Source organism: Rhinolophus hipposideros, assembly GCF_964194185.1.
Source record: "Rhinolophus hipposideros genome assembly, chromosome: 4".
NCBI classification, from domain to species: Eukaryota; Metazoa; Chordata; class Mammalia; order Chiroptera; family Rhinolophidae; genus Rhinolophus; species Rhinolophus hipposideros.
In genome coordinates this window covers 67,296,128-67,321,623 of record NC_138050.1, presented here as the reverse complement: position 1 = coordinate 67,321,623, position 25,496 = coordinate 67,296,128, and the positions used below count along the sequence as shown (strand labels likewise).

Genomic DNA, 25,496 nt, shown 5'->3' with positions numbered 1-25,496 from the left:
TTAGACACTAGGAAAACTTAATCACAAGATCACATATTCACAAATTTTGATTGTCTATCCAGGCCTTCTGAATTTAAGCACTTAATCAGGCAAAATACTGAGGAATGTTACAAGTCCTGCTTCAAAACTGAAAGCCTCTTCTGATTATGGACTAACCTGTCTGCCAACTCGGACATGTTGCAAACAGATGCAGTAATACATTGAAACTCTTTTCATCTCATTGGGGGAAAGACTGTTTTAGTTCTTAATGGTTATTTTTCTAAAAATGGTTCATTTAAGACCTTAATTGGGTACATGAAATGTTTCTTCTGTCATTTATTCTAGTATGTGCACATTTGTAACATGTACAAAAGAATCCTTTTGCTTTAAACATTACACAATTTTATGAGGCATAGAAATGAGAGGAGAGATTCATTCTTTGCTATTTGACTAGATAGCAAAGGGGAACTCAACCTCAAACATGATGTAAGTGGATACACAGGGTACAGTTAATGTACCCTATTAGTTTGCTAGGGCCGCCATAGTAAAATACCACAGACTGCATGGCATAAGCCACAAAAAATGTATTTTCTCACAGTTCTGGAGCTAGAAGTCCAAGGTCAAGCTGTGCGCAGGTTTGGTTTCTTCTAAGGCCTCTTCTCCTTGACTTGTAGATGGCTACCTTCTTCCTGTGCTCTCACATGGTCTTTTTGTCTGTGCATGGACCCCTCGTGCAGTTCTGTGTGTCTAAATTTACTTTTATAAGGACACCAGGGAGGTTGGATTAAGGCCCACCCAACAGGCCTCATTTTTACCTAATTACCCCTTCAAAGGCCCTGTCTCCAAATATAGTCACATTCTGAGGTACTGGGGCATAGGGCTTCAACATGAGTATTTTTTTGTTTGTTTGTTTTGTTTTTTGGGAGGGGTGTGGAGAAGGGGTGTGGATGGGGTGGGGGATACAATCCAGCCCATAACAACTAGGAACATTTTTAAGTACTTTGACTTATTTGTAATGACCAAGGTGAAAACACTTACTTTTAGCCAAGCAATAGCTAAGAATGGTCCTGGCGCCCCAGCTGAGGGAAGATGAGAAAGTAAGTCCTCAAGTTTCTCCCTACCCCCAGACTGAACTCTATTTTTAAGCTTTCTCGTTTTATGTTGTGAAAAAGTCAAATAAATGAACTCGGGTCCTTTTTACCTTTGATGTAAGAGACCTTTTTACCCTGAGGTTAGTCAGGAGCACACAACTTAAAAAATGCCTGAAGCATTTGGCCTTTTCACCAGCAAGTTTATTGATCTTTATACTTTGAGACCTTGAACTCAGCTTGTGTGTGTGTGTGTGTGTGTGTGTGTGCGTGTGTGTGTGTGTGCATGTGCTCATGTTGGGGATGGTCATGGGGGTTGTCACAGGATGAGAATCCCCTAGAAGGACACTCTGGCCATAGAAATGCCTGGATGTTAAGATTCCTCGGAAAAGTAGCCTCTATAGGGTGGGGCTTGGCAGCTCAAGTAGCTCAGGTCTGGAGAGTGTGCATGGAGACGCCATGAGTTAGCTTGCTGCCAGCTCTTATTCCTGTGGGAGATTACCTGAGGCCAGAGGCCTGGTGAAAGCCTCATTCTCTGGGAAGAGATTCTACCATCATTAGTAGCCCACTGTTCACTTTGGAACTTCTTGGACAGGTGGTTCTTATTTTTTTTCCAGCTTACTTTTTTTCCCTGCTAATTTTTTAGGTGGCTTGCAGAGAAGAATTTCTATTGCATGTCCCTTATATTCTGCCTCATACAAATAACATCCTCCACTTCAACATTTTTTTTAAGGCAATGAAGATTTTAATCAGTGATTCCAAAATACACAGCAAAAGTGGTGTCGTAACATCGTTCTCTGATGAGAGAAGAGAACCCAAGGGGGGGAAATTTTTCCTCAAAAATCTCTCCCCCATGATGTCTCCTAAAGACCAATGCCAACTCCTAAGGACATATTTTTTTGTTGTTGTTATCAGTTAAATTATGATACTTTGCAGAGGTTGCCTTATCGTTTTACAGTGAGCGAAGGAATTCACAAATAAAGTAGTGTAGTGAAAAGAAACCCTGGTTGTTAGTTTTTGTTTTGCAATTATTAGCCTGGTGACCGTTAGCGAGTCACTTCATCTCCTTCTGTCTCAACATCTCATCTATAAAATAATGAAGATAATATCTGCCAACCTAATTAAGAGTTTTAAGGATCAAGTGAAGTAATGTCAAGGAAAGTGCTTTATAAATTGTCAGGCACTATACTTACAGAAATGATGAATGCTGGTAGAAAAATGTGAGATTATATTGGAGGCATTAAAAGCTTATAATAAATGCTTTAATGTCTCAAAACCCTTGTCTATTTAGACTAAGCCAAGATGTCTTTATTTTAACCCAGTTCCTCAAATCCCAATCTGAGCTTGAATTTGAAATATTCAGAGATTCCTAGAACATAAAAAATGAGTTTTTGCGATATTGTGAAAGCATATATTGACAAAACTATGGTTAAAAACTTTTTTTTAAGCATTCAATTTTTTGACTTTCACCTTTTATTTTTAAGAGTAATTGTTCAACTGTGTGGGGCTTTCTTTGGAAATTTTTGTGAATTTTTTAAGTATCTTTCCAATGGACCGAAAACTTCCTAAGGGTAGGAATTGTGTCTCTCATCTTTGTTTCCCCAGTGATTGGCAAGCTCAGTGCCTAGAACCCAGCGGAAGCTTATGTAATAAATTTAGACCAGGGAATGCTTCTTGTATTCATAATAAGGGTTTTAATGTTCGTTTTCCTAAGATAAAATTAGACTTTAGTCCTTCAATGCTGTGCTTTTTAATTGCACTCCTTATTTTGAAAATAATTTTATATTCTGTCCCAATGAATTAAATATATTTTCCTTCAATACTATAGTTCTTGGATAGAGTATACTGGTGTTGTAATAATCTTGTTTACAACAATTGAAAGTGCTTCAATGGTTCAGTTTCACCATATGAGCTGAATAGAGATGTATTTTTCCAAAAAAATTTTTTAGTTTTAATTGCAGACACAATCACATAACATTAAATTTACTATCATAAACATTTTTAAATGTACAGTTCGTTTATGTGTATTTACATTGCTGTGTAACAGACCTCTATAACTTTATTCAAACTCTATGCCCATAAAAACTAGTTTCCCCTCCTTTCTACATTCTGTTTCTGTGAGTTTGAGAACCTTAGGTACTTCATAGGCAAATACTTTTGAAAGGTATATTGACACATTAATTTTCACTTCTGCTTTTATTTATGTCTGTCAAAGTCATATAGGAAATCTGGATTATGTGCTTATTACTAAGTGATGTTTTCATTCTCATTCATATACAACAAAGCTAGATACTTATTTTCTTTAATAAACATTAGGAATTTTGCCTTGCTAAGGGTAAATGATAAAATAACAAGAGTGTGAATAAAAACATTTTCTATAATTTATAAAGCAGTAGGTGCCTTTCTAAATAAAAATAGATTTAGATAAGGAAAGAAGAAATACAATATATTTTTAAAAACTGCCTATTATTAAAGACCAATTTTTAATTTGTAAACCCTTTCTTTTCCAAGATAATTATAGAAGCCATGTTTGCATTTTTACACAGAATGATTTAGCTAATGGTTCTCAAAGTTAAGTGTATATCCCAATCACCTGGAGAGCTTCTTTATATAGAGCTGCTGACTCAGTAGGTGTGGGAGGAAACCTGATGATTTGCATTTTTAACAAGTTCCCAAGTGCTGCGGAGGCTCTGGGCCTGGAGACCACACTTTGAGAACTATTGGTATGGAGCAGCAGTTCCCGAGATATTCTTTAAGGTAAGAAGAGATAGTTTGTTAAGACCTGTCCAATGGGTTTGGAAATGCTGCAGTATAATCACCTCCGATGGATTTACGGTGACCTTTTGTGTATGAAAGAAAGACTTGTTGAGATCCTGCCCCAAATTAGCCTCTTTATCCTTGTTACCACAATGTCCTAAATTTAATTGATGGCAGAACCATCTTGTTACTAACATCTATTTTCTTTTGAAGGATGCTCATCTCCTGTTGTGCAAAATTTGAAAAGAGCACTTTAGGATAAAGAATTAGGAAAGTGTAAGGTTTGTTTCAATGTCATGGTTGAAAGTGTAGGGTTATAAAACTCATCATGAGTCAGTGCAATGGGTAGCTCATCTCTCCCTATCTTTAAAATCAATATAACTCCATTTCCTAATGTGGAGAGAAATGGAAAGGATTTGTTAAAGTACTTTACATTTCTTCAGAGATAGAAGGTAAAGGAAATAAAAATTTTGCTTCCTTTAAGTCCAGTATTTGTTTTGAGGTCAACGAAAAGTTCTATTACATCATCTAAAATGGATTATTTGGTTTTCAATTACAATTTGTGTGAATTTCACAATAATAGATATACAAGACGGTTGAATATAAAATATTGTGGCAAATTTTTGTGATGCAAGAGTTCAGAGGTGTAATGCTCGCGTCTGAAATGTACCAGGTGGCCTGCTTTAGAGGGTAGGGCCAAGTCGGTGATTGAAAGCATCCGCGGTTTGGCTGTGCTTCACATGAATGCATTTTTTCACCCTCGTGTCTGAGGTGAGATTTCTGCACACGGTTATCATCTCCCAGAGTCCTCAGGCTCACTTGTGGTAGGATCAGAATAAAGCTTTCTCTCCAGGAAGTGTAAAGAAGGTCTCCCACTTCCTGTTTCCCATGCCAAGAACAGGCATAGTCCTATGTTCATTCCCTAAGCAAACTTAGCTTTGCAAACATCCAATTCTTTGTATGCATATGGTACTCTCTTCTTTTCTGTAGGTGTTTTATCCGCAGATTTTTATTCAGGGCCAAATAATTTAACTGGCCAAACTCTGAGAGTTTCTACAAAGATGCAAAGTAAACAAAGTGAAGAATTTTGACACCAAACATTACTTGTTGCTTATCCCCCTACTTCTCTCCTCTCGCTCTCTCTTTTTTTGAATTTTTACATCAGATCTAGATATATGTCTTTTGAATATGATGTGTTTATGTATATGACACAAAATAAATATATATATATTGAAGTATAGTGTTTTCATATATATTGTGATGAATGACTAATATGGTAAAGTCCACTCAGCCATTACTAAAAACCAGTTGGTCCCAGTAAGGGAATGCCCGGCAAAGAGTGCTTTACATATGTGGCCCAGCAAATTCTCTAAGGTAGATGTTAGGTTAGTTAAATGTTGCCTTTATTTTAAAATGTGGGGAGATCCAGAAAGGCTGCGTAATCGGCCCAGGGTCCTACAGCTGGTAAGTAGTGAGAACAGGATTTCAACCATGATTTGACCTCCAAAATCTACCACATCACTTTCCCTCTTACTATGTGGGAAGGAGGACAGAATGAAAAGCCTGGAATGATGCTTATCTGTACAATATATTGAAGTTTTGAAAGGAAAATAAATGCTCCTCACTAATTGAAAGCAATTATTAAAATATATAAGAAACAAACCAGAATATTTAGTTGTAAGAGTTCAGTGTTAAATATCAGAGTACTAACTACTGCGATTAGTTTGTCGAGAAAACACTTTAAATGAAAAACAAACTTCAACATGGAGCTACTTTGAAACCACCGATTTAGATAATTTGGTACGTAGATTGAAAAAAAAAAGAATATTGTACTATGTTAATTCTGTATTTATTTCTTGACACCTAAACTTTAAAAGGAAGAAAGAAAGAAGGAAGGAAGGAAGGAAGGAAGGAAGGAAGGAAGGAAGGAAGGAAGGAAGGAAGGAAAGAAGGAAAGAAGGAAGGAAAGAAGGAAGGAAAGAAGGAAAGAAAGAAAAAGAAAGAAAGAGAGAGAAAGAAGGAAAGAATTGCAATGTGCTTTTCAAAAGTTTATACTACTAGGAATTGCCTGTGTTCCTGTGTTCAAAAATAGTATTAATTGTGGGACTAATTTTTTCTTTTCCTGTGGGTATCTTATAGTTAAAGCCATTTTAAACCACTACTACATCCTTTAAAGATAAACAGTGAAGTGTGAGCTGACGGTAGAAATAGTGTTTGGAAAATGGGGACTTATCAAACCTCAGGTCATACTTTCAGCAATGAAATAAAAGCTTATTTCTAATGTAAATTTTAGATACATAAAAGGAAGCAGCTTAATCTTTAGGAAGAAATGATAAGAAATCTGGTAATTCTTGGTGTCTGATGTGATTTTCTAAGTGGTTAGGCCAGTAAATTTACCCCTCTACTAACTTGATCCTACAAAGTTACCTACATTGAATTCTTTTCTCAGAGAGTATTCCTTGTTTACTGTTCTCTTCTCCCCACCACAAAAAGGGGAGAGATCAGATGTCACTTCTGTGGAGGCCCCTAAGTGGTTTTTTAGTCATCATTCCCCAAGGTGGCTGCTATTGGCTGGTCAAAACGATGACCTGTTTGTGTAGTAGTTACTCCGGGAAGCTTACTTGGTGAGGTTGTAGGAATGTTGCCTTTGGAAGAAACAGAGCAGTGTGTCAGTGAACCTTCTCTGGGCCTCATTCTGTCCCATGGCTTCTCTCACCCTGTGGGTTCTTGTTTTTTGCCTGACTACCGTTCTACCCTTCCCCTCAGGTTTACACTTCTAGTAGAAAGTGCAGGCAAGCCAGTGATTTTCATCAGGTGTGATTCTTCTTTAAGCATTAGCTTAGTCCTCATCAGCAAATGAGCTCTTGTGTTCATTACAGTGGAACTGACTGAATTTTGTGTGTGGTGAGCTTCTTGCCTAGAAGAGGCAACCAGAGGGGTTTTAAAGAGTCCCTGATTTCTCTTGTGGATTGAAATGGAAAGGTAGAAAGGTGAGGTATGTAGAACGAATATAACCACTCATTTTTATACTTTTATATGTTTACTAACATCGTCACCCTGAATGAAATGGAATTCATAATATGTGATAGAATTTACTACAAAGCTGGTTTTTGAATTGCCCATTTACTAGGAACCTTTTATAGCCTCTGAAAGTAAAAAAATAAATAAATAAATAAGATAGGTTATTTAATGGGATCGATGTACAATCAAATGAAGAAACATTTTTACATTGTTTTTTATAGGACACTCAGAATTTTTTTTCTTTTTTTTTAAAAGTGAAAGAAACAAAATACCTACTTGAAATAGTGTCATCCTTTTTCTTTGAGCTAGAGACAAACCCATGAACTTTCTGGGAAAATTGTCCTCAATATGGGGTTAAAGTGTCTAATTCAGGGGACTCTGTCAGATCCGTTTGCAGAAAAAAATTCAAACAAAACACTCATCCTTTACTCCCAGATTCTTATATTCCCCCTAAGATTCTCAGAATCTATGGAGAAGAGAGTTGGAATGTGTTAGATGAAAAGATCCTCTGGTGGTTTCGAATCTCCCTCTATCCCAGCTCAGCTGACCTAACTAACCAGTGCATTAGAGTGAAAAAAAAGTTCTTGTTAATTTTCTCTCGGGACTCTCTTCTAAAATGTAAGGACAACAGACGAACTAAGAAGATGAATTTTTGCTAAACAGAAATATCTTTTATTTTGAAGTTATAACATAAAGTCAAATATTTTACACAATTTTCCTGCCTCCGTCCCCGTTTCCCCTTCCATAGAGATAATCACTTTAAATTCTTTTAGTTAATTCTTTTGATAATTAATTCTTAAGTTTTAGACATTTTTGAATTAGTGGCCTACTATGGTAAAAGAAGATTTAGCATTGCCTATTTTTTCCAACCTTATTTATCTTTAATCAGACCCAAACTAGGAAAGATTTTTTTTCCTGATAGAAAAAAGAGTGAAATGGAGAAGAAGATGTGATTTTGAGGTTGAAAGAAACAAAATGTTAAGAAAGCTCACACTGGATGACCTCAGTTTTCTCAAGAAAATAAAGGATGGGTTAAGCTTCTGGGATTGATTTATTAGCTGCTGTCACTAATTCATGAAGGAGTTAGCAGATAAATATAAACATTCCTGCAGACAAATGGAGAATGAACAATAGGATTTGCTTTCATAATAATGTGCATACATTGTTTTAAAATCATGGAGAGGTGTCTTAGAATAGAGTCCTAGAAGTGGGATTACTAGGTTTAAGGGGAAATGCATATGTAGATAGAAAATGATATGATGAATGGCCTTCAATGAATATAGGGGTTTTGTTTTGAATGGTGGAATGTTAATTTTCATTATTAGCAAAGAATGAAAAAAAAACACAGTAAAAAGCTGGAAAGGAAAGTTAGACAATTTAATAAATGTGAGAAATTACATGTGTGGTCTTTGTTCAAGTTCATGTGATAATGGACTAGAGATCAATGTGGAGGATAATTTTAAACTGCAGGTAATTAAAAACTTTAAAATATTTAACTTGACACTTTATATACGTCTTCCTATATGTGGATAAATATGAATGCTGTTATTTCCTTTGTTCACTTCCTGATATTTCATTTCCTTTGATTAATATTTAATTGGTATCCTTAGATTCCATAAACAAATTGGAGGAAGTACGTAGCTCAGCAAATAAGTTTCAGAAAGCCCACCCACAATTTCAAATTCTCTTTAGAAGACTCACAAAGTAGTTTGTCTAAGAAATGGATGATCAAGAATTGACAACTGTATAGCAATGTTCATATTCTCTGAGGGCAACACATTTTTTGCATTGAACTTTTTTTATTCCACTAGCTTTGTACATTTGTAATAATGAAGTTTAGCTTCTTGCAGATGGCAAATTAAAACACATAGTTTAGTGCTTTTTTTAAGCAAGTGAGCCTGATTTTATGTTTAAAAGGGTGTACTTTTACAGTGGAAGAAAATAGCGGGGCCATTGAGTTGGAGTCCTAGAAGTAAGTCCCTCAGGGCACAGCCGCAGTGCAGTTAGCAATAATTTTAATTGGACACCCAAAGTAAGCCAAACCCAAATAATGTGTATGTCTTACAAATAGGGTTTATTATGTCCATTAAGTTCTTTTAGAGGCTTATGAAGATTTATACAAGTAGTTAGCTGCTTTGTCTGAGCTACAGAGAATATTTAATAGTTTTTATAAGGATTAATGAGCAGAAATGTCTCAACAAATGAAGTTCTTTAGCATGTACACTGTACTCATTTGACATTCTCTTTATTCACTTGCAATAATGTCAGTAATGGGAGACACTTTTTGATATGTGCCCTTGTATTTCTTGTATTTGTCAGGTTGCCAGGAAACCATTTTATAATACATTTGTAATTAACACTTTTCTAACTTCAAGCTTGTCCCAGAATTATGTAGTAAGTACAAAAATCTCATAAGTATTATAACATTATAAAGATATTCACTCCATTTAGTGAACAAATGCTCAGTGAGTGCCTACTACATGCCACGTGTGGAGACAGTATTGAGCAAAACAGAGCCTAGGGGAGCTTATGGTTTAGAGAAGTGAACTTAATGCATGAGTATACATTGCAGTGATGCTGCCCCAGAAAAGTAGAGGATAGTCCAGTGTTTTTATTAGGCCCATTATCTGGTCTGGGAAGTGAGGAAAGTCTTCCTTGGGAAGTAATATTTGGGCTGAGCTGAAGGTTCAACTAAGGTAACTAAGTAAAGATGGAGTAGGAGGGAACCTTCCAGTCAAATTGAATAGCAGCTGAGGTTCTGAGGCAGAATGGGTAAAGACTTCTTTAAGGAAATGAATGGAAATCATGGGCATTGGAGCACAGAGCCAGGGAGAGATTTAAAGCCAGTGAGTTCAGGTGAGCCATGTTAAGGACTTTAGTATTTATCTCTGGAATAATATGTGCTTATTATAAAGAATTTTGAAACTATTGCAATATACAGAAAGGAAAATGAAAGTCACTGAAAATTCTATTACCCATATCTTCTTCCTTGTAATACTTTTTTTAAATTAAAATTTTATTTGTCAATTGTACCTCAATAAAACTGGAAAAAAATAGTTACTGATTTGAAAAATGTTGATACATTACCTGTAAATTATTTATAGATAAAAGCAAACATATAAATACACATTCTTTCTTTTTGGACTGTGTATCAGAGTTACAATCTTTACTAGCCTGCTATACTACTACTATTTGGAATAGGAAATAATTTCATAAGCTATGAAATGATGGTTTTGCACACTGTAGTCTCAATTTGGCAATTAGACTACAAATCCTTGTTTTGTGTGTGTCTTTAACATACTTTGTCATGATATCAGATCATTTTGTGTCATTTGTTTTCCCATTTGAAATTGAGAAAGTATTTTCTGTGTGTGTGTGTGTGTGTGTGTGTGTGTGTGTGTGTTTGGTGGTAAGTAGAGGAAAGAGAAAAATGACAATAATAATATCTCTTGAACAGCATTCCATATTGTTGATTAAATAGTGGTCCAAGTGCTAATCTCCTTTAGGGAAGGAATATGGAAGAGATCAAGAATTTTTCTCTCCTGAGGGAATCCCTTAAGGAAATGGCTTTCCTTCCCAGCATTCTGATCACTTGAGTAGTGAGGGTGAAAGTAAGGTGGTTCTTTTCATTTCTTTCTCTTACTTTCTTCCTAATTCATTCCTAATTCCTTCCTTCCTTCTTCCCTTCTTCCCTTCCTTCCTTCTTGCTTGTCTCCTACTTCCTTCCTGATACTCTAGTGTTTAGTGTATCACAAAGAACGGAGTGAGAAATTAAATTATACCTTAGTAATAATGTTTAGATAATTAAAAAGTCACCAATGAGAATGTATTAATAAAAGAATTCCGTAAGAATATTTTTGCCAAAAGTGTGCCAATGATGTAGAATGCAGAAAGGCCTTTGCCCCCAGGAAGAGTGGAAGGCTGGTTTAGGGGTGAGACTGAACATTCCAGAAGATCTCCCTGCCTGGTCCTCACTCAGGAGACTAGCCAGCAGCTCTCCCAGCTCTTTTTTTACTCTTAAAAAAGCCAGTGTGTAAGGAAAGGCCTTGTGATTCATCTTTACTGAGCATGCCTTCTTTTCATCTTGAAGAACATCATCATCACTTCAACATATTCAAAAGATAAGAGAGAGGAGATGTGGAATTGAGTAATAATTAGGAATGTGGCACATGTTGCATTTATAAAACACATCAAACTATTTTTCAAATATTAGGAGGTGTAATCAAGTCTGCAACACATTTTGCTAATGATATTTCCTGTAACTTTTACCCATATGTAGTAAAAGGGAAATGATATCCATATGTTTGATCATTTTCACAGTTCATTAAAGGATATATTTAAAGGACTATTTGATAATGCTTTAAAATTTCTTCTTACTTAAAAATAATTAACTTTTAAGTAAATCAGTTTTTTTATTTTAAAATTTGAATTTTGTTCAAATACTCTTGTGGACAAACTAGTAGTAACAAATGAATATCATTCTGATGATTTGCTTTTAAGCAATCTTTTGATTTTACTGTATTTTATTAAAGTCATTAAGCTTCATCAATTTTGATTTTAAGTAAAATTGCAAAAATATCCCTCTTAATAAAATATATTTGTAAATTATCTAGACTAACCTGTTTGGTTTCAGATATATTTCATATTCCAATATTTTGAAAGTACCAAGTAATACTTCTAAAACTGAAATAATTACAAAAGATAATTAAGAAACATATCCAAAAGAGGACAGTTACAACCATTTGGGTTAGATCATACCAAAAAGTATGTTGAGCAGGAAAAACCTTTTAGAAATCTGTATGCTCTCTCCTAATTTCAAGTACAGATATTTTGAAGCCTTAAGTAATGTCTCCAAATAAACTATCTGCAGTGTTCTGTATCAACTGTAAGTTAACACATCTGTCCAGAAAATTAGTTAATAGTGAATTATACTAATCAATTCAGATAATGGAGATTTAATTAATATTAACGTTTCCACTAAATCTTTAAAAGCTTTCTTTTGTTGTTAATTGGGTTCTAATCTAGGGAGTCTGTAAAGATGATGAAATAATATTTTTAACATAGATTTTATTAAAAGCATTTGAGATATTTAGTATGGGGATAACAAAACATTTCTCTGATTTTCCTAAAAAAGCGCTTCATAAAATTAAACATGGGTAGCAATTATTAACATTATGCTACTGCATTTATGTTAAGAATACAATTATAAAAACATTTGGGCATCACACAGTTATTTTATACAAATGTACATCTATGAAAAATCGATAATGTATGTATAACCAATGCATGATCTCCAATTTTCGATAGTCTACTTTTCAGGCAAGGAAGCTCACTGCTAAATATCCAGCTAAGACAATAGACGATGTTCCAGGTGATTTCCACAAAGTAGTTAAACCACCTAATGAGCAAATGTAAATCTTGATACAGAGCTGTGTAGGGCAGTGTGTAGCCACAGGCCAGTTACACTAATAAGCAATGGAAGAATTAGGATGAGGACACTGAAATGAGGATTTGAACATGACTTTTGACTCTTTGATATTCCTCATTTTGGTCCAAAATAGAAAAGAAAGAAGAGATCAGGGACAAGGGTGAAAAATCTCTGTATAGTGATGTTATTATATCGATTTTGCTAATTGGATTTTACCAGTACCATGTTACCACCCTAGTGTAACTAATGCCAATAGCATTGTTAATGCTCATAGCACCTTGTCTTTAATACGGAACAGCAGGAGATAAGGGAAGAAACCCCACTCTCGGCGTCAGAAAGCTCGAATTCTTTTCTGTCCCAAGTCATTGATCCTAGCTTCAATAGTCCCATTTGTAAAATGCAGAGAGTAATACCTGCCCTGGGACTCAGACACTGTTTCAAAACATGAGGATATATGAAAATAATAAGAAAGATATCATTAAATTGATTATGTTTAATACACTGAAAGACAAAGAGTGAAATAGATGCATTTAAAAATACTATTAGAAAAGATAATGACCCCTTTTTAGAAATAAAAATGTTGTGCAGAACAGTCTATGTGTAGTACATACATATTTATATCCCCCAAATTACAAACATAACTACATCTACATCCACTTATAGATGTATGTGTGTTTGTGTGTGTTTGTGTGTGTGTGTGTGTGTGTGTGTGCATAAATATACTCTGTTGATGAAAGTTGTATACAGAATTCGGCTTTTCAATTTAGATAATCAAATCCTATAAATAAAGCCCAGACAGATTTTATTTGGTACTTTTGAGCGATTTCAAATTTATGTGAATTCCAATCTATATAAAAGGATTTGTTTATGTGTGCATATTTTATTGCTTTCAGGATCAAAAGGTGAGCAGTACAGTCGGAAAATAAATATTGAATCTTCTTTCACATTTTCTGAATCCATCGTTTTTGTTGGCCATGCAAGGCTGGTATTTTGTGGAAAAATATCTCCTCTTTTGGGAAATGTCACTTTGTGTCACACGGACTTTCAAAATAAAAGACATTCTCTGTTAGCGGTATTGTGACTTGAACATGTTATTTAGCAGGAAAGTGAATATAGTAGAATTTCTTTAGTTGGTATGTGGGATTACTCATTTTTATTCCACAGTGTTTGTTCTGGGTTCTAAATGAAGCAGGGAAGTTAATGTAACAGAGACTCTTGGTAATCAGACAGCACCATTTGCTGATTTGATAAGGACCGGGTGCAAATTTGTGAAGTCATCTGAAAGCTCACCCCTATAAGGAGTGCTTCCATGTGACTTATTTTAAACCATGATAATGAAAAATGCAAGCGATCACTGCTAGGTTGGAATCAAATAAAAATAACACAAATAAACAAGAGATTAGAGATAGGATATTTTGCACTGTTCACATAGAGATATGATATTGTACACTGGGAACATAAGTTAAGAAATATTTCCACAATCTGTCCAGAAGATCAGTAATAATATGCACTATGAAACCATTAACTGATACATTCCTATTTTTCTTTTTAATGGTAAGGGAAAAAATGGAGATAATAAAACAGGTAAATTGGTTTAGTTTATAGTAATCAAACAATTTCATTAATGTCTCGGTAATACTATCTCTGTGGTTACTCAGGAAATTGTATAGAAATAATGGTCTTTGATGTGCCTGATTTTCAAAGCAATACAGATTGGTGGAACCTCTTCCCTTCCTCATCACTGGAATTATCATCTCCCAGTCTGACTAAATGCATTTCAAAGAAAGTTTTTCCAAGACATGATAGGCATTCCATGTATGTATATTTATGCCAAGCACAATAAAAATATATGAAATCAATCATAAGTAATACAATCTATATAGTGTGTACTGATGTAATATTAATAGAAGTGAATCTATTATTTTGCAGTTCATTTACTCATAGTTATTAAATGCACACTTACTTTAAATGTGTCATTACCATGATTCTTTTCTCCTTAGTGAAATACTTAGGTAATTTTAAATACCCATATTCATTTAGTGTTCAAATACACAATATGAAAATCTTCTGCAGGAATCAATTTCTACAAATTACCCTACACCAGAAGATACTCTAGAAAACAATGTGTAATGGATTAGTAAAGTTTTATTGTCTCTTTGACTAATATGGCTAGCTGAAGACACCTTGTCCTTGGCCTATATGTATAGTTATATTCCTTGTAGAAGTTTCTTTTTTGAATAGCTGTAGTGTAATAGTATTATAAATACTTAGAAATAAGAAAACAATAATTGTATTTCTTTACCTAACTTTTGAAAAATAACTTCCTACAGTATTTGGGAAACCCTTGGCAGTTCTATTAAATGAAAACCAAGAAAAAAAATATAGCTCTATAAGCAATTTCTTTCCCAGAAATTAATCTTATATCTATCTTTCTGAATAAGAACTGTGTTTCTTGAAGCATTAGAACATTTTTAAGGGTTGTTTAGTAGTCAGGCCTCAAGTTATTGAGTTGCTGAGTTTGAGTAGAATTGAAGTTGTTATTGGTGAAAGCCATGTCTGATTACTTGAGTAATGAACTTTTACTAGCGTTCATTTTTAAAGTAGCTACTCCCTCCCTGCCTTATTCTCCAACCCCTTCTGCCTGCCCCACTGCACGTGCTGGTTTATATAATAGGAGGCATAATTATTGATTAAAACAGAATGATGCACATTCAATAGCAAACTATTGTTATCTTACATTTGTTTTGCTTTTGTCTATGTCTCTTATAATGAGTTACGTATATAATTAGTACACAGAGTTGTGGTAATATATTCATTCATGAGTTTAGGGAATGAGGCTTTCAGCTTTATTTCCCCCTAGACATCTGACCTAGGAGTACAGAGGAGATAAAAAAGATCATAAACTTTTTATACGGTTCTGTTTGACCCTTGGCACTCTATTCTTACTTCAATTATTATCCATTTGAGGATCCATTTTCATGTCTGACTTAATCCTAAACTCTGAGTTCCTTGAGATTAAGAACTTTTGTCATAATTATGTCTTATATATCCTGAATTTATATATAAGACAGGATAATCCTGTCTTATATACCCTTTTGTCTTATATATCCTTATATATATAACCTAATTAAGGATCTGGTGATGTGCTAAATAAATGGATATTTGCTGGGAAATTAAAAAAGAAAACAACAAATACTGAATTGTTTTCTTCTAATCAGTCACCCTCTCTTCACAAGTATATTTTAGAAATTGAAGTTTATTTTATCTACAGTAAAATTCATGGATGGCATATAAACAGTTTGTGAGTTTAGACAAATGTATACATTTGTCATTTTTTTTCCTCCAGGCTTAAAACAAATAGAGATGAAAATAAATTTTTATTCTAAACACATAATCAGGTATTTGATTTTCTGAGTGACACAAATAAAACCCTTGGGTGGGATCAATTTTTTTATTAATCTGTTATTCAGTACTTAGTTATTACTTTATAATGACTCCAAATTCCCTAATAACTTCTTCCCCCACTCCCCCCGCCTGAAAAAAACAAAACAAAACAAAAAAACCTCCTTTCCTTTCCTGAAATAGTCGCCTTGGTATCTGTATAATGTAGTCCATGCCTTTCCTTCTCGTGTTACACCACCATGGCCTGTGCTTGGCACTTATTGTACAAAGACAGGGACATGTCTGTCTTCAACTTGCCTCGAGTCTCCTGGGAAGGGGGGTTTGAGTCCATTCATGGCAGGAGCACAGTAATGTGTCTGTATTAACAAAGGGTTCTGTCACCAGGTTTTGTCCTCTTTCGCTCTCTCCCAAGAGTTCTTATCAAATATAATTATGGATGGTTACCAGGTCTTTATTTTTTTGGCTCAGACCCCTCTCGGTGCTTCAGCCTCATCTATCCAACTACCTAATGGCAGTTCTACTTGGATGTATCTTAACTGCCTTAAATGTAGCCTGTATTGGACTGCTTATCTTTCACTCCACATCCATTTCCTTTCTGCTTGTTTCCCTGCCAGCTCCCCCTCCCCACCCAGCAATAAATGGCTCCCACTTCCATTTCTGGTTCAATTAATTGCACTGCTTTTTTTCCTAGTGGCCTAAATTAGAAAGTTGAGAGTTCTAGTTGAGTTCTCCCTCATTTTCCACACATTGATGACATAGACCAGTAAATACTACCTCTCTAATTCCTCTGACCCGTCTTTTACCCTGCAGTACCTCCATCACTATCTTTGTTGAAGACCAGTAAATACTACCTCTCCAATTCCTCTGACCTGTCTTTTACCCTGCAGTACCTCCATCACTATTTTTGTTGAAGTCACTATCTTCTCCCATGTGGACTGTAGCAACAGGTTCTTAAAGAATCTTCCCACCATAATTTATCTTCTTTTAAGAATGTCCTACGTAGTTGCCTATGTTCTCTTGCCATGTGCTATGCCATAACTGTTTTGAACTTGTAATTCTTCATCTGTACTTTTTTCTTTCCTGCCTCTGTGCCTTGCACATATTTTTTTTCTGCTTGGGACTGTATAACTTGGACATGATAAGAGCCTCCATATCCACACTTGTGACTGCTTTTCCCACAGTCTTTACTGAAGTTGGTGGCACACCTCTGCTTTTTCAGTCTCTATCCATCCTCCTCTACCTCTGGAAACAACTGATTGGACAAAATTTGGGCATCTCAGCTATGAGGGTCCACTAACTACATAGGCCTGGAAAGATGAACTGGGTTAATCGGATCCCTTATACCTTATGACTTTCAACTGAGACATCCGTCCTGAGAGGACAGTGATTTATGGTACACTTAATGAGACAATGAATGTCTCAGTGACCATATACGAAGTAGAGTCGGCTCCCTCAGGAGTCCTAGGAAGCCAAGGTTATGAGAAGGTGAAAACTCTTATAAAGGAGAAGCTATGAGGTAGACAAAAGATATGCAGAATAAAGGGCAGGAATGCAGCTATCAGTGAGGAGAGATATTTGGAAACGTTTGGAGAGAAGCTGAGTCAGAGTGTGAGGCTCCTGTGCCATATGCTTTCCTTGAGGCTGAGTTATTTGACTTTTCATGGGTTCCCTGGTATACATACATATCTTTATAGTGACTCTTCACTTCCTTACCTTAAAATTACTTCAGGGAGACTGTTCTTTCCAGGTAAGTGACCCTAAGTGAAATGTCTTCCCTTATCTCATCCACTTCACTTCAGCTAAAATGTCACCTCCTCCAGGAATTCTTTATTCACTAAATATAGGTTCGGTTGTACCATTTGTTTGACCCCATAGCACTTTACCTATTAAGTTATCATTTAATTTTTAATTTATGGCCTTTCTTTAGACAAGGGGCAACTTGAGACTAGGGACTCTGTCACTCAAATGTGTTGTATACATGAAGAAAATACTAGGGTACTAAGTGTGTATGAGGGGGTGAAGCCTTTATGAGGAGGGGATTTTGAGCTAGGTCTTACCAAGGGCAATCCCTGTCTTACAGGAATATGGCTGCTACCACTTTGGCTCGATAAAATATGGACTATTAAGTGTTAGGTGTACTGGACCAAATCCTTGTGGTTTTCCACAAATAACATATCTTTTTTTTTTTTTTTAAGTAACATATCTTGATAATAGGATTGCCAGGTCAAAAGTCAAAGTCTCTATTGATACAGGCACGCATCAGAAAGGATAATTCTATATACAGAATGATCTCATTTACAAGTAAAATAATTTTTAAGAAAAAAAAATCAGCAGTGAGAACCTCTCCCCTCCCAAACCTTGCCCAATGTTGTTATAAATATTTTAAGTAATTAATTCTACTAAGAATCCAATCACTTGGCCTAGCACTCAAGGATTTCAGTATTTTGCTTCAATTTGCCTTCCCAGTCTTTTTTCTTCTTAAATCTTCTCATGTACTGGAGGACTCCTCAGGCACATGGCCAGTGCTCTGGGTTTCTTTTATTTTTATTATCTTCCTACTGCCTAACATAGATTTTTTCCTATCTCAAGGAATCTAGTTATATTTGTCCCTGTCCTTCAAGAAACTTTTTCTGATTTTTCCAAGCAGATGCAATAACTTTTCTTGGTACTGCAATAGCTCTTTTTTTGTAGTTTTTTTTTTTTTTTTAATTTTAATTTTTTTAATTTTTTTTTTTTGGGGGGGAATGAGTTATATGACACCTCACATGTCATTATGTTTACACTTCTGTTATTCCATCTATTTTTAGGTTGTGAACTCATGGTGGCAGACATTGCATTCAACCATTTCAATTACAGTGCCTTGAATTCAGTAAATATTTTTGAATAAATGATTTTACAGGAACATTCATTTCTTTCAAATCTTGCTTCTAATCCTCTTCATAAAAGCTATCAGTTCTCTAATAATGAACGTTTCCTTTTATATCAAAATGCCATTGAGTAATTTGCTACTTAGAAAAATATCTAAGGAGGAGAATTAAATGATTTTGACTTTTATCAAATTGATGGAAAATAATTTTAATCATTAAATTAAATCAATAAAACCTGTTTCAGTACAAGCTACTCTTTTGTTTTTATGTTTGTGGGTAATGTGGAATGATGTGAGATATGAAGTTGGCCTTCATGGAAGCTTAGTTCTTAGTTGAGTAATTAATACAAATAAAGTCAGAAAACATGAATATTTGGAAGAAACAGTGATAACAAAAATGACTTCCATGAATTCTGTATGAATTTTGTTGAACGTGTGATTTGTTTTCCACATGTCATACTAGTTAAGCATTGGGCTCTGGTGCAGTGGTAGAATCCTAGAAGTGCTACACATATCTGCCTGGCTAGATTGTTCAATTAAGATTGTTAAAACATGTGAAGCCCTCAGCACAGAGTGTGGCATAGAATAGGCACTCATTCCACTTTCTCTGCTATTAATTTTAGATTGCAAATTTATACAGCTATTTTAAGGGTGCTACTTGCCAATGTCACTTGTAGAAAATTTGTAAAACTTAGTTTCATTTCTGATGCAATTACTTTTTTAAAGTTGTACATTTTGTCTAATTAGTAATATCAACTAGAAGAGATCAAGTACTGTTCTTCAGGGTCTAAATTAATCATATGAGTAGTTATTCTCTAAGCAGATATTGCATCATACATGTCCAACAGCCTCTTAAAGTATTCAAAATTAATAAAGTAGTGAAGACATTAATCAGGGATGGTATCTAGCTGATTTGCATAAATTAACGTCAACAGCTACACTGAACTGCAACACAGCAACCCCTGGGAAAACCATCACTCCCAGTGAAATAAGATGGTGAGCCTGCAGAGTGGAGAGGGGATCGTTTTCCAAATACAGACCGAGGTCACCATTTACATAACACTAGTGACAACATGGAGCCAAATCACTATGAGGCATGGCTATGATGCAGGGGCACATCTAAGAAAATGTAGCAAATACAAAGCCATTTAGTGATAGCCTTAATGGATTTTCAGGTGTTTATATTTCAGCAATGTGTTGAGATAATTCTGTGTTTCAGCACTGTAGTACTGATAATAAGTATTGATACTTATTTAGTTTTGTTATTTGTCAATTAAGTAATTTCCTTTTGTGTATTGAATAAAACAGGAATGAGGGTAATAAGGGGGAGAATATAGAGACTGATTTTTATTTCCAAATTTATAGAGAATTAAATAAAATCTTTACTTGCTTAAATCCTTATCCTATGTCAAGACCAATCAGGCAGACATTACCTTAATCTCAGCTTTACTTATTCATTCATTCATCCATTCTTCCATTCATTTACTCATCCAACACATGTTACTGTGAGCCTGCTAGCCTCACTAGCCTAACTGTTGCTGTCTTGGCTAGTGGGAATGCAAAGCTGAGCATCCCTGATTTCAAAGTGCTCAGAATCTGAAATTTGATGCTTTATGCACACAGATACTCAAAGACTGAAAATTTATGTCTTAAAATTGTGATGCTTAGAAATGTGCTACTGGTCTTTCCTGAAGGAAACTTGAAAAGTTTTCAGAGGAAAGCAAAAGTAAGAATAACTGATACATGTGCTTGACTAGCAGAGATGAGAAGAAATAATTTTCTTGAGAGTGGGAACACCGTAGTAGTTACTCTTCATAGTTACTCGACTTACCTTCCTTATGCTTTTTCTATGCTGAGCTTGGTATCATTGTGGATATTACTTAATTTACACAGGTGCATTGGTGAGGGATGATGAAGGGCAAGGAGAAATGTAGAAGGGAGTATGTTGCCTCTTTTATAGACTTGCAGAAGTTGCACCCACTTCATACCGGCAGATGTTTGAACACTGACTCATTTAACTTGTTACTATCAGCTCCAAGGAGTATGTGCTTCTTTACAGCTTGTGCATAACTGGGAGCCTTAGGGAGAGAAAGATTCTGAGACAGGCCTTGGCCAATGGATATCTTTCGTCGGCCAGTTGGCATGGTTCCTTTAGCCAGATTTGACACCAACTAGGGCTTTCCTTTATGTCTATAAATGGCAGATTTTCTTGCAACATCACCTTACTATCAGCTCTGATAGACTGTTCATTTGGCAAAATGACCAGAACTTTCTAGTGTGCAGAACAAGATTGTATTAGCAATTTTAACACTCTTGCAAAGTTTCCTCCTGTGAACTTAGTTTAGTCATACAAAAACAAAATATAATTTATTTACATTTCTGAAAAGGAGATCAAAATCGGGTCACTGTATATTTTACTCTGTATGTGAACACAGAAAGTGTTAAGCAAAGTGTCATGAAGGCCTCTTCATAAATGGGAATGGGATGTGGGAATGTCGTGGGAACATTTTCTTTTCTGGCTAATGGAATGCTACTATTTTAAGCATTAACTTTTAAAATGTGTGGGATATGGTACTTTTCTTGCCTGAGATAATGTGTATTAATTAACTTCAGTCTTTTTATTATAAAAATCTTTAATTTGTTTTGTTGAATGATGAAAAAGTATAATGTCCCTGTATTTTCAGAATACCATTCAAGTGGTCTGGTTACCCTTTGGCCCATTTTCCTTCTCCCATGGGTTTCCTTGTGGATTAGAAGACATTTCTCAATCTTTGGTGTATTCTTTTTTTCAGGCTTAATGATCCCATGATTTATGTTATTATCACGTCTCTGGCATGTTCTTTAAGAATAGTGTTTTGTATTTAAGGAAGAGTATAAAGCAAAGTAATTCAGATAATGAAATGTTGACATTTTGTGTGTGTAGCATAAGTTGACAAAAGGATAACTTGATTGCTACAGTGCTGCATATTAGATAACAGTCATTATGTCTCACATGGGATCAGAGAGGTCCTTAGCAAACTAAGAAACATACATGATTGAATAGAATTTTTGCAGTTGAACTTGTCTGCCATTAGAATCTACTTTTCAGTGTGGGTAGAACACCTGTAGGAGAAGTTAAAGATAGGAATTTATTTGTCTCAGCCCCAATCCCATCCCTCCTAGGGTGGACAGGGCATAGAATTTGGTGAGGGGAAAGCAGAATTCTGTAGTGGGAAAACCCAGGCTTTGACATTACATAGATTTTGGTTCAATTTTTGGTTATATCATTTACCACCTTGTGAACTTGGACACTTATTCAGTCCACTTGAATCTACGTTCCTAAATGCCTATCTAATATAATTGTTGGGGAAATTAAATAAGTTAATACACGTAAAGTGTTTAGGACAATAAGTGACAGAGTAAGTGCATATTATTATTATTGTTATTATTTTATCATTAGTGGTAATATCAATAACATAAATTGTCATGACTATTTGAGCATATCAAACATAAATACTTAATTCATGCCACCAGCTTTTAGAATAGAACCCAGGTGATGACAAGATTTGGGTTCGTATAAAGTTTGGACCAACTTTCAATGAATCAGTGGTTATGAGGTTAGTAAATATAACAGGGAAGAGCAAAGAGTTCTTAAGTGGAGTGGGTAAATTTCATATTATTTTTAAAAACATACTTAGGTAATATAATCATGGAATTATCAATGCAGAGCTGGCAGGATGCCAACCCTTTTTCTGATCTTAAGGTCCAACTGGGATCAAAGAACATTTGAGCAGGCATCAGGGTCAGTGTCTACAGGGTTTTCAACTAAGGTAAAAGGTGGATTTTACATACCCAAAGGAATTTGAAGATGTAGGGGACACTGTTTAATACCATTGGAAGGGATTCCAAAATGCACAATGTAAGGGGAGGTGTGTTTGTTGGGATTTGTTTAGAGGAAAGGGAATACTGCCAAAATAAAAATGCTCTCATAGGACTTATTTCTTGGTTACGACCAAGGGTAATGAGACCATGAGGCATAGTCATCATGACCAGTTGCAAGACTTTCAAATAATTCCTGCTGGCTTGTCTGCTGTTTATTGACAATGGTTAGAAAATTGCTCTAGCACCTTCCCCATTCATCTGGCTATTCACTCTTTTGCTCTTCCTCTCTGATTCAAGGAGTCTCTGGCTCCGTCCTTAAACTTGTACATGAATTTAAAGACCAAACACACATAAGGCTTTCACGTCAGCATCTGAGGAGGATCTCAGTTTGCTGTCATTTTGGGACCATGACTGGGAGTTATTGTTAGGAGAGTCATGTCCAAGACACTGGCATTCTCTCTAATTAATTGGGATGCTCTGCTTAGTCACTAATTTTTTCTGGGTTTGGGGCCCCTTTTCTGCAAAGTGAGTCTTAGTTTGCAAATGTGTAGGTGACTGTGGCATTAATCATGTCACTAAACTTTTAGAAGAGGGAGCAGAAAATAAAATTCTTATTACACATATATTATGAGCCAAGTGAGCTCATCAATGTTATATCATGTAACTTAATTTTCCGAACAATCTTGTGAAGTAAGCATTATTATTTAAAAATTACTGGAAGAGTTAAGTGATTTATTCAAGGTGACAGAATTAGTGAGGGAGCTTGAGATGCTTTCTGTTGTTCAAAATCATGCTACCTCTATCCTTGAAAGAGACACAATGATACTATGAAGACGGAGAGCATTAAGTCTCTTCTTCTTTCTTGAATATTGTTTCATCTTAAATGATTATTCCTTTTTACACATTTGTTTTCTCTTGTTCTAGACACGTTGTCTTACAGTAGAGCCCACAGATGTGTTATGGATGACTTAACAACTTTATTCTTCTAAAGTTTTCAGATTACATTTCATATAGAAAAGCATTCCAGATTCACAATTTTTGTTTTTTTCATATTTCCTAAATGACTTTCATATTTCAATGACTTTATCAAGCAATCTACTTTCCAGATTTGTTTTTATTTTTCTCATATTTTTCTAAATGTGTTTATCAAGCAATCAACTTTCTGCATCCCATATGCACTGAACTATATTAGAAAATAAAGTATTAAAGCCAAAGGCAAAAAGTACAGAGTACCAAAAGATTAAGGTAGTCATTAATATGCTTATTTCCTATGTAAATAAACAGAGGGTAAGTATAGTCAGTTCGAACTACGTTTAGAATATTAACAAATAGGATTCATAATATGCTGTGCTTAGTACATAAGTAAAATAATCATGCAATTGGGTATTGAACGGTTACATTCCAATATATAGTAATTGAATATCTTTTGTTAGAGTATAAAGTGGAAACAGAATATCAACCAAAATAGTTACTATTTTATAGTAAGAAGTTGAAATGTGGAAACTAAGCCTCATGAATTTAGTATGTGATGAAAAGTGAAGATGAAAGTAAATGCTAAATTTCAAAGGTTTTGCTATTAAGGTGACCTAGACATTGTCATAGTGATTTCAGATGATTTTGAGGGAGAAAACTGTATTTATTAGCCAACATGTAATTAAAATAGGGACGACTTGCTTTACACATTGTTTAGTTGGATCTTCATATATTCACAAAAATCTTTTATTTCACTGCTCGATGGATGTGATGATCTCTTTTCAGAATTGCAGAGAGGACAATAGAATAAGATAACTTTAAATTTGAAGGGCAAACTAAACAGATTTTATACCTTACCATAGGAAATAAAGTTTTTAAATATTTCATATAACTGGTCTAAGATTTCACTTCAAATAAATCATATCTTCTATAGAGTCATGTGAAACTGTCTAATATTATAAAACAGCTGAATTTATATAAGATTCAAGAAATGCTAAATTCATTGAATCATGAGATTAGAAGGAATCCATTAAGCCATTTAGTCTCTCCCTCATTTTTGAAGTTTTCACGTGAAAAATGTACTGTATATTTGAAAAGCTATTCTTTGTGATTCTATAGGATTAGGTTTTTATTGCCTTTTCCAAAGTGTATATTTGTTTTTCTTTTTAAATATGGCTGTCCACTACCAAACTTTATGTTCCATTTGAGGAGGGAGTATGTCATATCTATGTTCCTACTCCTTAGAAGAGCAATAAATGAAGCTTAGAAGATCAGTGGGGCATAGAAGCTCAATGCATCGTTTTGAATTTTTATTTCTTATTTCTGTTCTGTTTTAAAATGTTGCCAGTGAAAGAGGTATCCTAGCTTCCATTGGTAACCATACTTAATCTAATTATTCTGAATTGAAGAAAAATAAATATATTTATTCATTTAAGAAGATATTATGTATATGGCAGTAGTAGAAATGTAATTCATTGTATGGGTGGAATTATAGCCATACATTTGATTAATCAGCTTAAACACTCTATGTCAAAAGTGGTCATGTACCCTCATTGTTATTTCACAATTATACATTAATATATTATTATCTGATTACTCAACTAACTCAGATTTTAGGATGGATCATATGAGAAGTGGGATGAAATTTATCCTTGCTAATTTATCTTTAGTGACCTTAACCACATGGGAAGTTCAATCAATGGTTATCTAGAGGCAAGGGGAAAAGTTAAAAATATTGAGAGTAATTTAAAATGTCATTATAATAAATATGTTAATTATAATTCATTCATAACTATGCAAGAAGGGAGACACAGGTGAAGTGAGATGGGCGATTTCTCTTACTCCATCATATTAATCCAGAATGAGTTTATGTATATCATTGAGGGTGTTTTTAGAAACCACTATACAAATGTTATAAACCCAACTTACCTCCTCATAAATTAAGAGTCATGAGGCTTGAGTATGGTACAATTTTATAATAATACTTCTAATTGATAAGTGTTATTGTTAGACAACAATTTATTTGAGAGCAGAAATTATGCTTTTGCATTCACAGTGACTGAGAAGTAATTGGTTCACAGGACATCTTCTGATGTTGGTAGAAACTGTTGAACCAAATTTA

At 34.8% G+C, this 25,496-nt stretch overlaps 1 protein-coding gene across 2 annotated transcripts in view; it reads left to right on the top strand.

Annotated features, from left to right (window-relative positions):
- GPC6 (glypican 6) overlaps window positions 1-25,496 on the top strand; it is a 1,046,737-nt gene that overhangs the window by 35,028 nt on the left and 986,213 nt on the right. The gene's annotated exons all lie outside the window — the stretch shown is intronic.